The sequence below is a fragment of the Euleptes europaea genome, chromosome 4, assembly GCF_029931775.1.
Source record: "Euleptes europaea isolate rEulEur1 chromosome 4, rEulEur1.hap1, whole genome shotgun sequence".
NCBI lineage: Eukaryota > Metazoa > Chordata > Lepidosauria > Squamata > Sphaerodactylidae > Euleptes > Euleptes europaea.
Window position 1 is genome coordinate 82,164,083 of NC_079315.1, and position 18,517 is coordinate 82,182,599.

General features: G+C 42.8%; 1 protein-coding gene across 2 annotated transcripts in view; it reads left to right on the forward strand.

Moving 5' to 3' along the window:
* Positions 1–11,202, forward strand: part of LYSMD3 (LysM domain containing 3) — a 123,362-nt gene extending 112,160 nt beyond the window's left edge. For both annotated transcript variants that reach the window (XM_056849139.1, XM_056849140.1), the window contains one exon: positions 11,188–11,202. The gene's annotated coding sequence lies outside the window, so the exon portion shown is untranslated. The remainder of the gene's footprint in view (positions 1–11,187) is intronic.
* The last annotated feature ends 7,315 nt before the right edge of the window (positions 11,203–18,517 follow it).

Below are 18,517 nucleotides of genomic sequence, written 5' to 3' on the forward strand. Positions count from 1 at the left end.
GTTTGTCGTATTTGTGTAGTGTGCAGGCAGTAACCAAGGCCCGAGGCTTGGCCTCTGGTTTCAACAACAGCAATGGGAGTACTGCGTTGACCAGAGCCTGACACAGGCTTTTCTCTTCCCGTGGACCGGGCTAGACCAAGGTAATTAGCAGGGAAAGGAGTAGAGGCACATACCAGTCCAATCTCCTTGTTTCTCAGATCAGACGTCAGCTTGCACGCCAGGGTTGACTGGGATAGCTTCAGTTGCTTGGAGCTTCTGTTTGCTTCTCTCAGTCAGTGGCCTTCAACATGTGTTGAACCCACAAGAACTTTGGCAATCTGCCTGGCCTTTTATCAGACTAGCGGTTCCAGCGTTTTCCACTGCTTCCTGATTAGGCTTGATTGTCTTTGCTCTCTCTCTCAAGGCCCACCTGGCCTTTTGCCTTCGTTCCCTTAATTGAAGCTGGGCCCTGATTCTCTGCTTCTCAGCCGGCTGTGAGGTATTGCTCTGTTCTGATCTGGTCTGTGTCTGGTCTGTCCGTACAAGCGACAGGCCAGGTCTCTGTTAGTAGAGGGGTTCAGGCCTTCGTTGGATTGTTTCCCATTTAGGCCCTTGCTGGAATGTCCCGGACATTTTCCTTTCCTCCTTCCCACCTCCCTCTTCCGACCTTGGCTTTCTCAGGCTCGAGGTAACGAGCTCCTCTGCTGCCTTTGATGTGTATTCAGTAGCTTAGCTCAGCGCTGTTATCACTTGGTTCTCAAAACATGCAACTGGCTTCTGTAATTTAGAACTGTTTATATTCTAGCCCTTTTGACTATGTGAGCACTTGTAGCTTTGGACCATGTAGGCCCTGACCTTACCTGATGCCTTCCAATAAACTTACCTGCTTCTGAACGGTCGTCTGAGCGAGTGATTTTATGGAAACCGCCCAGGGAGGTTGGAGAACCTCACACCGGCTTGGGAGAACTTGCAGGCGAGGAGTCCTGCTCTTCTTGCTGTTCTGTTTGCTGCCAGAATGAGCAGTCCTCATCCCCTGACATGGGTCTTGGTGGCTCTGATGCCCGTTCCTGCTGTTCCAGTGCAGCCCTTGGAGGAACAGGTCCAGGTTCCCACTCCTCCTCTTCCTCAGAGGAGGAGGGCAGCTCAGGTTGGCCTACGACACTGTTTTCAGTTCGGATGGAACCAAATTAAAAAAAAGGCGGGAAAACAACGAGCCGAATTCGGCAAGTTTGGGGCATGCCGAATAAATTCAGCAAATTCGGGGGCTCAGAATCAGCAGCATAACTGTCAGTTAGTAAGCAGCATTCTCCCGCGGCCAATGGTGGCCAAGCTGGGTCTTCTCCTGGCCAATCAGAGCAGGGATTCTCACTTTTGAAATGGCCAGAAGAGTCTAAAAACTCCCATCCCTCCCCTCCCGTCCAGTTTGCCTGGAGAAAATGGCCGCTTTGGAAGGTGGACTCTGTTGTGTATGCACTGATTGGGTTAAAAGGAAACAATTTCTACTGATTGGTTTAAAGGGAAATAATTCCTACTGATTGTGGGTGTGTGACTGAATCAAGGGAATGAAGCTCCTTGCAATTGCATCAGGGGAAACCCTGGGCAGCTTGGAGTTCCCCAAGGTTTCTGAACTGTATGTTCTCATTGGCTACTGGGGTTTCCCCCTCCCAATCACGGTCGTGGGGGGAGTGGCTGCAGGTGGCCAAGTGGGCATATAAGCAGGGGTCTGATCACTGTAGTTAGTTCTGTTCTGCCTGTTCTTAATAAAGCATTTGCTGTTGGAACTCTGTCTCTGTTCTTTGTGTATTGCCCATGCGACTTAACAGACTCTATGGCATTATACCTCATTGTTGTCCTTCCCCTCCTGAAACCCCACCCTTCTCAGGCTCCACCCCCAAAATCTCCAGGTATTTCTCAACCTGGAGCTGGCAACCTTAGTCTGGGGAGAATATTTTACAAAATTATTTACATTATTTGTACTCCACCTTTCTCCTCGGGACTCAGATTTCACAGCGTTTAATCCCCTTTGCCCAGTGCTGTGACTCTGGAGTGGGCCTTCCGAATCGTGGATGGTTATTAGAATCAGAACACAGATCTTGGGAGATCAGATCACAGATCTCCAGTGTACTTTAGAACTTAAAATACACTCTGGTGTTAGGGTGGATGAGCGGGGCAGTGCATGTATGAGTGTGCCCCCCCCAGGGTGGGAGTTAAAATGGCACTGTGTTGACAGCTGCAGGCCAACTTTTATTTGATTTAGCAAAAAGGCACCATTGGAGGTACAGACAGGTCTGTTACAAACATCTTCCTTTCCCTGCCTATTTCTCTCCTCCTGTGTAAGGGTTTAGGCCACCCTATCACACACCAGTCCATTTTGCCTGGCACGGCAGCTCTCTTGCTCCACCCCAAAAGCATGGGAGAATTGGAGCCAGGCTAGGCCAGGTCTGAGTGAAGCTCTCCTGAAGTGGTGATTCACATCAACTGCAGCTTCTTCTGGCTCTACTCCTAGTAAATGCCATATGAACCTATTCACAGCTAAGTGTTGTGCTGCATTCAGCATGTGGGCTAAAAAGAAAATAAAGCCTACTCCTGGTTTAGACTCACACCCTATTTGCCTCATTTCTTGACATATTCCTGGTTATCTCAAACTCCCTCCCTCAAGATCTTATAAGGAAGTGGACTATATTCAGTCCTGCCCTTTATTTCTCCCCAATATAGGAACACTTGTCACCCATCTCTGTTGCTTGCTGCAAGCTAGGCAACGTTCTGAGGTGTAGACGATGAAGAAGAAGAGTTGGTTTTTATATGCCAATTTTCTCTACCGCCTTACAATCAAACTGCCTTACAATCACCTTCCTTTCCTCTCTCCACAACAGGCACCTTCTGAGGTAGGTGAGGCTCAGAGAGTTCGAAGAGAACTGTGACTACCCCAAGGTCACCCAGCTGGCTTCATGTTTAGGAGTGAGGAAACCAACCCGATTCACCAGATTAGAGTCCAGATTAACCACTATACCACGCTGGCTCTCTTGCCAGGTTGCATAAGGGATCAGAATGCACATTGGGAGATCAGATCACAGATCTCCAGCATAATGCATACTTTGAAACTTAAAATACACTCTGCTGTTTGGGTGGATGAGCAAAGTCTGGTAAAAATGTATGTAATCAGATTTCAGATGGGCGGGAATAAGCACAGATTATTTACTTAAAGGGATTACGAAAATGGGAGCAAGGATCCATTTGCATTGCATCACTCCCTCTGTACATCTATGTATGAAATTGCCGTTGCTTCCTGAACAGCTGGGGCACTGTCTCTGGCCCAAGGAAGGGTTTTATGCCATCCTTTGCATACACCTTGACAATCTTGCCAAGGTACTGATTTTTTCTTTAAATACCTGACTGAAGCTAAGAGGAGTGCTCGGAGAAAGTGACATGACCTCCCATGCAGAAAGAGAGTAATTTTGCACAGCAAGTTGTCAGCCCCAAACTGTCCTCCAACAATAGCAGTCTTTCTTAATGAGATTGTCAGGAGGTTATGGGCTCCTGTTCCTTTTGCTAGTCTATAATTATGCATGGAGCAATGGTACATGCAAGAGGTTAACATCTCGGGTATTCTTATTAGCACACCTGTTCTTGCATCTCGTGTCTGGAAAGAATTACATTTTTTTCTTTACATTTTTTATCATGAAATGCTATTTTCTTAACCTGTTAAAATTAGGGTAGCAGATCACTGGATTTCCAGGATAAGCCTTATACAAGGGCCACTTCTAATGTTGAGATAGATGAGAAAAGGAACTACTATATTATGATGGGTTTCATTTGTACAATGTGCTGAAATATTTAACATTGAAGTAACTAACCTTTTTGAAACATGGGTTCACCACAGAATACAGAGGTGTAGGAAATGTGTCAATCAAAACTCCTGACCTAAAACGTGAATGGTATCAGTTCCATTAATACTTGTCTGGTCCAAAATACCCCTAGAGGCCTTTGAGAACAGGGGTTCTCCATGTGTATAATCTTAAAGCCAAACCAGGTGTGCACCGGGTGTTCTCACAGATGTTATTATATACAGAGCTCTCAGATATGTTACATTCAATTCTCAGGTGCAATGGGACCCGATTCAGATCTGGACCATGGAACAAAGGAGCAGGATGTTTTAAGCCTCTCAGCATTCCATTTTCCTGATGTAAACTGGCTTGGTGAAGCGTTGTGTGTCTGGCTGTGGTAAAATTAGGCAAAACATTGGAAGACTGATCAAATGACATTAGTGAGACAACAGTTGCACAAATTGTGTGTGCGTGTGTGTTTAGGGAGGGGGGTTCCTTATTGTTAAGAAGTTCTCTCATGATATCATTTTTATAAAGACCCTTGCTAACCTTGTTGGTTTCTTTGTGGCATGGACTCCATGTCTAGTTTTACACAGAATCTAATAAAACACTTGCTAGTAAAAATGTTTTTGCAGTTTCCTTCTAGCCTGAGGAATGTTTTATGAATATCACATTAGGCTGCTAAAAGTTTTATAGCTGGGTTTTTATGGCATGTTAAAATTTATGCTATTTTTTATGGTTTTCCTATATTGTTTTGCTTTGTGTGCTGCCTCAGGCAGGTTTCTGGAAAGGCGGCATATACATTTTCTAAATGAATAAAGAAACCCCACCATTTCAGTTCTGCATTTATGAACTTTCAGTTTTAATCTACAGATGCTTATGACATCAAGGCTGATCTTAAATTGTTAGCATAGGGATCTTGTGCTGAGACATCTCTTTATTGTAATGGATTCGTTAACTTTTCGCTGTGTTAATTTTTATTATTTTATATTGCAATTGTAATTGTTAATAAACATCCAAATAAAATAAAGTTATATAAAAAATAAAGGTTCCAGTTAGGCTTTTTGTTCCACTAGGACCTTAGCCAATGCCTGGCTCAACAGGATTCGCACAGTTGCTGGAGCATTAGTATAGCATCACCCTCGGAAACTCTGCAGGGCAGTATTAGTAACCAGAAGGGCAAAGGGTCATTTGTGTACAAGGGCTTCTTTCATTGGTGCAGACGTTCAACTAGAGGGCAATGCATGATGTTGCTGGCTTTCTCTCTCCCTCCCCATACGTATTCCTTAAGCTGCAGACTTTTGGCAGGATGATACCATAGCTGGAAGAAAAAAGCAGACAAAGAGCAAAACTGATTACTAGTAGAAGAATGTGGTACAAGGAGGAAAACAATAGAAACAAAATAAAACCTCCCTTTTTGGGTTTTAGACTATGTTTCACCATCTGGTTTTCGTTGACTCAAGCTCTCTCTCCCTTTTTATTTTCTTTTATTCTCTGCATTTGGGCATTCCTTCCTAAACTGCCAACATATCTCTTCATTTGCCATGTCATTTGTAAAGCTGAAGCAAGCAATCTGGAAAGTCATGTGGCTGCCCAGAATCGATGGGTGATTGAAGCTCAGGACCCAGCATGATCTGTAAACCATCTTCTCTTCTGCTCTCCTTGTGCTCAGGAGACCATCAGAAGTCTGGATCCAAGACTGCAAAAGAAGCAAGTTGTGCATTCTTGTTGGGGGGGGGGGGATGGCGGCGCAGATCCACTTGCTGTTGTGTTACAAATCCTGTTGTGTATGGTAAAACCATACATTTATTACAGTTTTATCATATCTTTGCACCTAAGTGTTCCTGAATATGCCACTGATTAAGACAATTTTTGAAATGGGCAGTAGGACCAGAATCCCACTGAGTCTTCTATGAGCCGTACTTGTCCCGGAAATTTTAATGAGAATTCCAGTAAGGACAGACTATTATTGCCAACAGCAAGGATTCTACAGAAAACATTTTACTTCTTTGTGTATTGCCATTTTTCTTCATGCTAACATTATTACTGAGTCCTACAATGGATTTGACTATGTGTTAAATACATATTATAATATATTTGGTTTTAAATTTTCATATTGCATTTTATTTTCTCACTTTTTAAGGCTTCCTTCCTTTTGATCTGCACTGATGTCATAGTGGTTCTAGGCAGTCATATTTGTCCCAGCCCTTCTGACTGACATCAGTCTCAGCTGATGCCCAAAGACTGCTTTTATTTCATGGTCCTTAAGGGTAACAGAAAATTATAGAGACCCTGATAATCTGCATAAAATTAAGCTACAGAAGTATTGCCTATATGCTGTGAGTGGTAGATGTGGTTGCTGTGGTTGGTATCGTGATAAATCCTTAGGGTAGCAAATTTAAACCTTTGATATTACACAAGCTAACTTTTGTGTGTTAAATGCTTTTGAGTCACTTCCAATTCATGGCAAGTGCAAGCAACCCTATGAGTTAATTACCTCCAAAACATCCTATTGTTAACAGCCTTGCTCAGGTCTTGCAAACTGAGGGCCGTGGTTTCCTTGACTGAGTCAATCCATCTCATGTTGGGACTTCCTCTTTTCCTGCTGCCATCAGCTTTTCCTAGCATTATTGTCTTTTCCAGTGAGTACTGTATTCTCATAATCTAATAATCTATTATCTAATTTAAGCACATGCTAGTCAGCAGATAAAATAAAAAAGATTACCCATCAAAGGCCCTTTGAAACAAAACAAGTTCTTGCCAGAAAAGTCATGATGGGTATCCGTGTTAGTCTGTCTGTAGCAGTAGAAAAGAGCAAGAGTCCAGTAGCGCCTTAAAGACTAACAAAATTTCTGGAAGGGTATGAGCTTTCATGAGGCACAGCTAGTGAGCTGTGACTCACAAAAGCTCATACCCTGCCAGAAATTTTTTGTACACATGAAGCTACCTTATTCTGAATCAGACCCTTGGTCCATTGAAGTCAGAACTGTCTACTGAGACTGGCAGTGGCTCTCCAAGGTCTCAGGCAGAGACCTAGTTGCCTAGTCCCTTTAACTGGAGATGCCAGGGATTGAACCTGGGACCTTTTGCATGCCAAGCAGATGCTCGACCACTGAGCCACGCCCCCTCCCCGTAGCTTTTTTTAGGCCCTAACGACATCACCCCTACAGTTTTCACCATCAAGTCACACATAACTTACGGCAACCCCACAGGGTTTTGAGGGCAAGAGATATTCTTACCGCTGCCTGCCTCTGCATTGTGACCCTGGACTTCCTTGGTGGTCTCCCATCCAAGTGCTAACCAGGGCCGAACCTGTTAGCTTCTGAGATCTGCCAAGATCAGGCTAGCCTGGGGCTATCCAGGTCAGGGCTCCATTCCATATTCTCTCAGAACAGAACCTCACCCCAACACATTTTGTAATTTTTGATAGTCTTTAAGGTGCTACTGGACTCTTGCTCTTTTCTACTGCCAGAAAACCTATCACTAATGAGGGCATAGACCTCCACAGGCAAAGTGTTCCACAGTCAGTACCACTGGAATGAAGGTCCTACTTGTGTATTCATCTGCCATACTTCAGATCATTGGGGCACATGAACAAGGGCCCTTGAAGATGAGTTGAGTGTCGGTGCAGGTTCATGCAGAAGAAAGCTGTTTCTTGGGATTCTGATCCCAGATGGTAAAGGTCAAACTTAGTACAATGAAGTGGGACTGGACAGCAATGGGAACATGGTACAGAATTGGAGTTATCCATTCTGCATTTCCCTCCATGGATTACCTGATGGCTGCATTCTGCTGTTCCTGCTGTGCACGCTACAGCAATCTACTCTGAACTGGTGGCTGTGACAAGATCTCTCAAGTCAAGGAAGGGACACAGCTGGCACACAAGGTTTAACTTCTAGAAGCATTCCTGGCCATAGCTGTCACCTGGACACTGATACCAGACAGTATAGACATCCCTAAGGGAACACCCACATTTCAGTAGAATTCAGATGGGCCTCCAGCACAGCATTTCCCAAACTGACCATAGGGAAGCAGCTTGAGTACTCTTCCTAAAGCACTTCCTAACATAACAAAAGGGAAAGAGCCCGAATAGTTCTACATGTGAGAAGTGAATTAATTCCTTCCCCACCCCAAAATGCAAGCTGTATAGTTCAATGTTTAGCCATGATAACACACCCTTAATGCACGGAAGGATCTGTTGTGGTATGATGGCATAAGGCTGCTGAAGTGAACACCTTAGGTTCTAGTAGTTTAGGGCATGGACCAGTGTGTTAAATTCCACATCCCCCTTGGTAGAATGAGGTGTCTGTGGGGGTTGTTCTGCCACAGGTGAGATAAGTTATATGGAATACCACGGCACTCAAAATAACATTGAAAGAATTACCAACTTGTTTACTCCTCAAAACGAGTGAAGATCGTCTTTGGGAGCTCAAAATGCTTATGTTTTATTAATGACATCCTAAGGCAGTTTTTGAAAGTAAACAGAATCATTTTCCAAAGTCAGAGTGATTTTTTTTAAAGGGCATCCATAGAGGTAAAAAATGCCATAGTTGTTAAGCTGTAGCTTATAAGCAATAGAAATAGCTTTTATGTGGGATATATTCTCACACTGAAGTTGATAATATCTATCAGCAATGGGGTTCTGAATAATATTTTTCTTTCCATTACATTTCCCCCTCAGATTTAAAAAAAACAACATTTTCCCATCGTTCATGCTATTTCTCATCATAAACCTGAACTATATATTCAAGTGCAGATTGGCTGTTCTCTGGGCTGTTTACTATTTTTCAATTGGATCATTAACCTATCATTTTAATGACATCTTTATTGCAGTGGCTAAATTTATGGAATATTTTTTTTAATTGATGGAGTTCTCATTAGTCTATTTCATTGCACGTACGAACATTTTTGATGGACATTTCAACATTTAAAAAGCCATATATTTTCTCCTCAGGTGGGAAGCAGCTGAGAGAGGATAATTTTGAACAGAAAAATGGCTGGAACAAAAAGGGTTAATCAGCCATTCCTCTCTGCTTTGCTGGCTCTCAACTATAGCCTCCAAGTTTATTTTGCATTGTGTGTGTGTGTTTGGGGGGGGGGATTGCTATACTGATGTCATAAAAGCAGTAATGTCTCTCCAGATCAGGGGAAAGCAGTTAACAGGAAGGGTTCTTTCCCAGCCAAAAGGTTGCTCATTCTCAAAACAATTATCTTCTCATGCTTCTCACTTTAGATGATACTTCATGCTGGCTCAAAGTGGTTCAAAGCAAGATTAGGCAAACAGACCTGTGGGGAAGCATTATTTTAGCATATTACTCTAACAGCAAACATGGACCCTACATGCCACAAAAGTTGTTGAGTCCTTTGTTAAGGCAAACATCTCTAGATAATGAAACAAACCAGTAAAGATTCCGTACATGGAACAAATGCTGTAAATGTACAGCAGAAATGAAGGGATGGATTTGCAGTCTATCAGGGGAAAAAAGCTACAAGATAAATTAACTGTGATTTGATGTACACATGAATATTCAGTTGTGCCTCTGAGGAGCACTAGGAAACAAACTTAATGGAAAGAAAAATGTTTTTTCAGAAACCTATTGCTGATAATTAGTAAATTGTTACTAACGTCAATAAAGTATGATTATGATCATGCAAATCCCTCACATCCTGTGTGAGCTTCTGCTGACTATTAAACTCCACATTTTTACTTCGAGATGAATGGGAGAAGACCTCACCAAGGGCATCCAGGAAGCCCAATATATCCACTTTGCTGGCTTGGATGAAGAGAGCCCTGTTCTAGTCTCAACTGCACCAGTTTTATTACCAAAACCAGTAAAAGTGGCAAGTCTCTGGGGTCTGGATGTGAGAAACTCAGGTTAAATTACTGCTCACTTATGAAGTTCAGAGTAAAACTAGAAAATAATCTTAGAGATACAAGATCAGATTGTCATAGTGTTCTTAAAATGCTGATGGGGGTCCCTGTAGGATCAAGGCTATAAAAGCAGGGAGAAGGGGGGTTAACTCTTTCCCCTCCCATGACGGTTGGTATCCTGCCTGGTATCCGTCTAAATCACAGAAAATTTAAAACACTATACTATTAAAACAGCCAGCAGTGACCTTATTAATAATATTCATAAGACTTCCCTGGCCCTAAGAACCAACAGACTTCAGAAGCCATCAAAAGAATCTTTTTAAAAAGTTTCAGTTTATATAGTCCTCATGAAATTGCAGGAGAGATGGGACCTTCCGAATTTCTTCTGGGAGGCTGTTCCACAGGAGGCTGAAGTTGGTTCTCAGTTCCCAATTCGCTCCCAGTTCCTTATTCACATCTCCTAGTTCCTGAATGATATTGAGGATAATTTAAAAGCTCAGCCTCCTTGGCGTGGCTACAGAGAAAGCTTGTGAGTGGGAAGCAGTGGAACACACCCTCTCAGGGTTTGCTGCACTGACTGAAGTTGTTGCATGGGTGCATAATGGAAAAGGTGGTCCTTCAAGTATACAGGACAATGGGGTCAAGGATGCATTGTTTTCCTTTAACAGTGTGGTTGCTATTTCCTGCTCCCGGAGCATTAGGCACCTGGAATTAGAGATTAAATAGGATGGAATACACGTTATGCTATAGAACATAAGAAAGGCCATGCTGGATCAGACCAAGGCCCATCAAGTTCAGCAGTCTATTCACACAGTGGCCAACCAGGTGCCTCTAGGAAGCCACAAACAAGACGACTGCAGCAGCACCATAGTGCCTGTGTTCCACAGCACCCAAGATAATAGGCATGCTCCTCTGATCCTGGAGAGAATAGGTATGCATCACGACTAGTATCCATTTTAACTAGTAGCCTTGAATACCCCTTTCCTCCATGAACATGTCCACTCCCCTCTTAAAGCCTTCCAAGTTGGCAGCCATCACCACATTTTGTGGCAGGGAGTTCCACAATTTAACTATGCGTTGTGTGAAGAAATACTTCCTTTTATCTGTTTTGAATCTCTCACCCTCCAGCTTCAGCAAATGACCCCGCATTCTAGTATTATGGGAGAGGAAGAAAAACTTCAAAGTGCAAAGGATATTTTCCTTGGGTAGACTCAATGCATGGGATCCCATTTCAGAATACATCTGAGTAAAAACCCTGTTTGAGAAAACCTTTTAAAAATATCAATTCAGTTTCCCTGTGCTGTTTGTGTAGCTCATTCTTCTCTGCACAGGGGGCCTTTCCTTTAAGACCTTGTGCCTAATCAAGAATCTCCGAATTTGGGGACATCTTTTCTTCCCTCTTCCTCCACAAGCATATAGTTCAAAAATCTCATACCACAATCTTGTTTATAATTAACCGGCAGGGAGAATAGTCTTAACCACTCAATATCATGTTAGTCATAGTCTGGGCAGTGGTCTAAATTCTTGTGTTTTACTGAACACAACATTCTTTGGCTTTTCCACACAATAACCATCACTATTGGGTCTGTCTAACCTGTGGCATACTCCCCCCTTCTAGATAAGACCCAAAATATAGCCAGACAATTTAAATGTAAAATTAGACTTGATTTGGGCAACTTAAATGTATAGATCATTCCTGCTAGCTTTTAAATGTATAGGTAATTTTTGCTAGCTTGTAAGTATTCGTATGGTGGGCTTCATTAATATTGCTTTTTTGTGTGTGAAAAACTCATTTTCCCACCCTTTAGCCCCCCTTGTGACTGCTACAAAAGGCACAAGCCCTTTTATAATTGGAATGGATGCCAGAAAATAAATTCCCTTCAATTTTTGTGTCAACAGCCTTGGGAACAATCTGTAACCATAAAGGTAAAGAAACAGGGTTGGTGAAGTTGGCTGCATGTTCAACTTCAAAAAAGTACCAGCAGGTGCCACTGTGACAACACTGATGTTGACTCCTCCCCAAGACCTAATGAAAAGGTCACTTTCAAGTAGAAAAGAACCTCCTCTGAGTCCTACTCACTTGTTCTTCAGTGAAAATCAGGGCTTTTTTGGAACCCCACTTTGGAAAACATGACCTAGGGTCCTATAAGTAGGCTTGCCAACCTCTAGGTACTAGCTGGAGATCTCCAGCTGATAGAGATCAATTCACCTGGAGAAAATGGTCATTTTGGCAATTGGGTTCTATGGCATTCAATCCCTCCCTTCCCCAAACACCACCCTCCTCAGACCGGTGGCGAAGAGAGACCTGGCAACCCTACCTATAAGGCTTCTGATGCTCTAGTTGGTTCTAGTGGAATTGAAGTTTTAGTGTCAGGTAAGGTTTGTGTGCCACAGGGTTTTTTTCCTTACATAAATTTCTTTGTTGCAAAAATAAATGAAGTGATGGTCAAATACTACTGTTTCCTTTCCCAGAACCTCAGCATGTCTCCTATCCTCTCAATAACCCTTTTGGGTATGTTAGGCTGAGAGATAGCACAAATGGGCCTACAGTCTCCCAGTACGTTTCATGGCTGAACAAGGATTTAATCGTGATATGAGACCAACCCTGTATCTACTAGATCGTGATATTCTTTAAAAATCCTAAAAATGAATTTTTTTAAAAAAATAGGGGTGTCAGTTTTATATCTACATAACATACATTTTGTTTCACAATTGAGAATGTTGCAAACCAGGTTTTCCATCTATACTGTTGAAAACCCAGTCAGACCTTGATTCTTTTATTTAGCATTTTGGCAACATTCATAATACACCTCCTAACTCAAAAATAAGTCTCAGCTTTCAGTTTTGCAAAAAAACCCTGAGGGCCTATTATGAGATTCCATGAACGTGAGGGGGTGGGGAGGTGTCAGCAGAAGGGAGGCCTGTGTGAGTGTGTAGTTTAACTCTTTGCAATGAATACTTAATATTACAAGCATATTTATTATGATGGGAAATGTTTTCGCAGACTGATGTGTGGGCAGCAACAAATTATTTCCTCTTGGTAACCTTCCCCCCCTTGCCTCCTGTATACTCATCAGCAAGGAGCAGCAGCAGACATTGCAATGTATTTTTACTCAGCTCAATTAATGGCATATAAAAGTTTTTTTAAAGAACATAAGGAAAACATTAATTGTTTAATAGGCAGGACTTACATGTACTACAAAGACTTTGGATCAGATGTTTAAGCAAGAAACCAAATGCTGCAAGGCTATAGGAAAGGAAGCCTATTTGCTTTACTAGATTGGGGCAATTTCATTGGGGTTTTTTTTTTTGCTCATATTGCACTTATCAAGCCATGCAGCTAGGGTTGCCAGGTCCTGCTTCGCCACCAGTGGGGGTTTGGGGAGGGGAGGGACCTCAATGCCATAAGTCCAATTGCCAACGTGGCTATTTTCACCAGGGGAACTGTTCTCTATTGGCTGGAGATCAGTTGTAATAGCAGATCTCCAGCTAGTACCTGGAGGTTGGCAACCCTACATGCAGCCAACTTGAGAAACATAAAGACAAAGCCTATAAAATGTCTTTCCCTTGCAAAGCAAAGCAGAAGTCTTTCCAGGTTGGACTGTGCAGTACATAAACCTCTGCTTTGGAAAAAAAATAGAACTTGCACCAATGGTGTGGCATATGACAGGAAAAATGGAAACAGAGAAATGGATGCAGTGCTAGCTGTCTGTTTCGATAGCTGTCCATTATAGCTAATGATAATGAAAACCTCCTTGGCGTTTCTTTCCAGTCCAGGTGGGAAGCTGTTACAGCATAGGTCTGCAGGGTAACCAGAATTACAGGCCCTGAATGGAAATCTCCTGCTGCTTTTCTATAGATCTGCTCAGCTGTGATCATTTTAAAATAACCTTTAGGACAAGCAGTGAGTAGCTGTTGTTATAGAATCTGTGCTCGCTGAATGGTGGCAGACTGAAATGCATTATAGTTCAACAGGAATTCAAGGCAGAGGAACGTCAGTAAATAAATCTGATTGTTCACCTGGATCATTTTCTTTTTGTGGGTTCTTAAAGCGAAGCAGGTGGATGGATGGTGTGATTCATGCTATACAAACCCAACCTTTTCTGCTTTCTCTTCACTGTTCTTAAATGCTGCCACGTTTTAGCAAAGATTCAGTTCCTGTATTATATAACTAGGTGGTAACGTGAGAAGAAAGTATCATTTTTTAACTACCTGTAGAGCTCTGATACAGAAATGTTCTCTGAATAGCTTGACCCTATTCCCTACTGCTCAGCCCCAGAGATGCTTATACTGAACATAACAACCTGAGAACTGGAAAGCAGAGTTCTCTTCCCACCCTCACCCCCCAGGTTTAACTATTGAAGCCTCTCAATTGTGGGAAATGTGCCGTGTAATCCTATGCTGAGTTTATCTAGTCTAAAACCATGGATTTAGACCGGAATAACTCTGCACAACATTACACTGTTGGCCAGTCAATTAAAAAACACCTTGGTGAACACCTTCAGTTTTACCTCACATCTTGTAGAATAAAATCTGCAGCTGAGGAAAGTGATCAGTGTATATGTGGCTGGATCAATGGGGGATCTGCTGGAAAAAGTCTACAGCGAATCTTCTGACTGGCTCCAGTGCACAATCAGCCAACTTAAAGGGAAACGGAAACAGTTTATCTCTGTGGTGGGCTCCCAGTTGGCGAATGCTCCTTACATTGTTATTCATATTAATAAGGGGGATAAACAGGGTTGTATCCTGGCCCCTTCCCTGTTTAACCTCTTCTTGAATGATTATGCATCAGAGCTCGCCAAAGTGGATGGACATGCACCTCGACTTGGTATCACACACGTACCCTTACTACTCTATGCGGATGACGCTGTACTAATTTCATGCTCGAGAGTGGGCCTGAAGCGTCTTATGAATTGCTCCCTGGATTACTTTACTACTAATAGACTCCAATTAAATTATGAAAAAACCAAGATTCTGGTTTTCTCAAGAGCATGGAAACCCCGTGGGTGGGTGTTCAAGGGAACAAAAGTAGAGCAGCTCAAACATTTTAAATATCTTGGTGTCCATTTCCAATAGAACACGAACTGGACAATGCAGAGGAAATCAGCAGCCAATATAGCCAAGGCGAGTATGCAAGCCATTATTCGATACCAATGGCAACCAGTTCATCCCTGTGGCTTTGAAAGTCTTCAAGGCTAAAACAGTTGCACAATTACTATACGGCATACTGATATGGATTGGCTCTTTTGACCACTCCCTGGACTGCCTCCAAGTTGAATTTTTTAGGAAATTACTTGGAATGTCTTACTGCATCACTTATGCAGCTTTATGCTTAGAACTGGGTCAGGATCTAGTGGAGACCAGGGCTTGGCTGCTGACTCTCAAGTATTGGTTACGTATCCACTACAATACAAACAGTAACAGTCTCTTGCACCAAATGCTCTTGGAATCTAGCTCCTCCAACTGGCTGACAATTGTAGAGAAAAAATAAATACATTGGGTTCATCCCTTGATGAGCTGCTTATGCTCTCACAAAGGGAAGCACTCCAAACAATCAAGGGTAGAATTTTGGACATACAACTACAAGACCTCAGTAGCGCTGCTGACAAAATTTGCTCTCCGCTAAGGCTAGGGTCCTCACTGATGAAAGGTGGAACAGCATCATATCTTAACTCTTTAAAAGATCGACATTTGCGTAGAGCCTTTTCCCTGGCCAGGTTCAATGTAATGCCCTCTGTGGTCTTATATGGCAGATTTCAAAAAGTGGCTTATGATGATAGACTTTGAACATGTGCATTAGGAAGCGTAGAATCAATTGGTCATATTCTTTTCTATTGCCCCTTTTATACGCACCTTCGGCTTAAATACATTGACCCCATTTTATTAACCTAATAGGCTTGACTGATCAAGCTAAAGAACTACATGTATTGAAAGATGTGTTTCCCGACATCACTGTGGAGGTGGCCAAATTTCTTAATAACGTCCTAAAGATTCGCCAAAAAGAGAACTGGGGGAAATCTGATGTATTTAACTATGTTTCTATGGTTGTTTGATATCTGAGTGAAATTTATATTAATTGTTATGCCATTAAAGGTTTTTGAATTGAATTGTTATTGCGGCTGCTATATACCCAATTCAATTAAAATTACAGCAGTCTTTGGGGCAGGGAACAAGGCCTGACTTCTGAGCACGTGCCTTGGTCATGGTCAGGCAAATGTACATAAATCCTAGCCCTTTTCAGGCATTAGGTTTGACCACACATACAGGAAGAGTGCACTACATGCAGTCCCCCAATATGCACAATCGACATTTGGTCTGCAAGGAGCAGCAGACATATTTTCAACGTTGGTACAAGATACCAGAACTCTGGTACATTATGTTCCAAAGCTGGAATATATGTGTGTTGCCCCTTTCAGACAAAATGGTGGTCATAGGTAGTGTGTTCTCCTCGTATGAGCATTTATACCCTTGAAATGGCTACTGCCACACACAAATATCAGCAATGCACAATGTAAATAATTTGTGGGTAGCATGCAAAACTCTTGATTTTACACATGGTGGCTGCACACAACTGGCTGGTCATGGCCAAGGAGCTTCCCAACAGCCTTGCACAAGTAGGATTGCCAGGTCTCCCTGGCCATCGTCGAGGGAGGAGTGGGTGGGTGGGATCTCATGAGGCTTAAAATGAGGCCTAGACCTCCACGGTGCCTGAGTGATGACATCACTTCTGGAAGTGATGTTATCACATCGACGACAATGAGGGAAACACTCTGGTATTTGGGCACAAACCCTATGGTAGATACCAGATAGTCTCCGCTATCATCGCCTGTGTGATGACATCACTTTCAGAAGTGATGTCATCACACCAGCAGTGTCAAGGCCTAGGCCTCATTTTAAGCCTGGGAAGACCCCCACCAGCCAACTAGACAGCACTGGTATTATATATGAGTAGCTTACACACAAGTAGGGTTGCCAACCTCCAGGTAGTAGCAGGAGATCTGCTATTTCAACTGATCTCCAGCCGATAGAGATCAGTTCCCCTGGAGAAAATGGCCACTTTGGCAATTGGACTCTATGGCATTGAAGTCCCTCCCCTCCCCAAACTACACCCTCCTCCGGCTCCGCCCCAAAAACCTCCCGCTGGTGGCAAAGAGGGACCTGGCAACCCTACACTCAAGGCCAGAGACAGAGTTCCAACAGCTACATCTTTATTCAGTTAACAGGAAAGAGAGAACTAACTTAACTGCAAAACACCCCAACTTATATACAGTTCCCAACCACCCGGAGCCACCCACCCTAGTCTGTGGTTGGACGGCCAAAGTCCATCGTCCAATAGAAGAAACAGACAACGGAGGCAGAGCCTAGAGCAGAGCCTCAAGCTCAACACAGTTCAGCACAGCTGAGTTCAGCAGTTCAATAGTTCAGCATAGTCCTTTCACCAACTAAATACATTACAGCTGGGGGGAAGGAGGCTCAAAGCAGGGGATCCCCTCCCTGCTCCCGGTGGGGGTCTGGCAATCCTATGCACAAGTGTTTCATTTGGTTCTCAGGTCAATGAGGAGTGCTTTTCAATATCATGCTCCCTATTATGAGCAGAGGTGAAATATTGTAGCTCCAGAATGGCATTATTCTTCCTTTTCGTCGTTGTTGAAAAGGCACTGAGTATTCTGAGGGAATCATAACAGCAATCCCACAGTAAAAGAGTACAAGGTTTTTTCGTGACCGTTTAGTTTAAGCTTTTATTTTCCCTCTTTCTGTGCTCCATTCAACTTTTTTTCGGACCAAAGGTTTCCTGCTATAAGAGGAGACCTTTAATCGTCATGCCCCTTTGCTGCAATTGCCAATTATTTTGAAACGGACACTTTCTAATTACACGAACATTCATCCTGAAGAGGTAAAAATCCTTAAACCATCAAGCTATCTACACGAGGTTTTATTGGTAGCATTATTAATGCTTGTCATTTTCAAGATAAATGCATTTTTGTGTTGAACAGATGGATTTACTGGCGTGTAAAATTTGTACCTTTCACTATTTAAAGCTGTGTTATATCTTAGTGACCCAATTCTTTCTTAATAAACACACCCAGCCTTGTGCAGGTGCAGATGTTTTAACAGAATCTGTTTTTGTCCACACTGAGAGAATTTATACTGGAAAAACCCTGAGGTTCGAAAGTTATGGGATGTCCTCTGAGGGCTGCACACAGGGATTTTTTTTTAAAAACACCTGTAAAATCTAATATGGCTCCATAACATTCTGAGTCTGAAAGACGGGATCCCGGACTTTCCATGATCAGCCTCCCTAATTCACGGGGAAAAATATTTGAACCTCCCCAGTCTCCTTTGCAGCTTTCTTTCCCTCAGGACTCAAAGAGATGTCACATAAAGTTCTGTGTTGCTTTCCTACTCCCCCACCCCTTTAAACAAAAGGCAACTTCAGCAGGTTGCCATCTGAGTGGAGATATGACATATGAAGAGAGTCTGCTAAACCTTTTCCTCTATGGCCATATTTTAAAAACAAACCCTCTTCTCCAGCTGCTTGGAAAAATATGGGCCATCATATCTTTATCTTGCTAGTGCAAAAGCAGCTAGGAGGGCAGAACATTTAGGGGTGCCAACCTCCAGGTGGTGGCTGAAGAACTGGGATCACAACTGATCTCCAGGCATCAAAAATCAATTCGCCTGGAGAATATGGCTGCTTTGGAAGGTGGACTGTATGGCATTATACCCCTTTGAAGTCCCTCCCCTCCCCAAATGCAACCCTCTTTTTAGTGGGGTTTGTTCTGCAAACAAGAACAAAAATGTCCCACTGCCATGAAGATAGTCAACAGGAGACACTGATTAG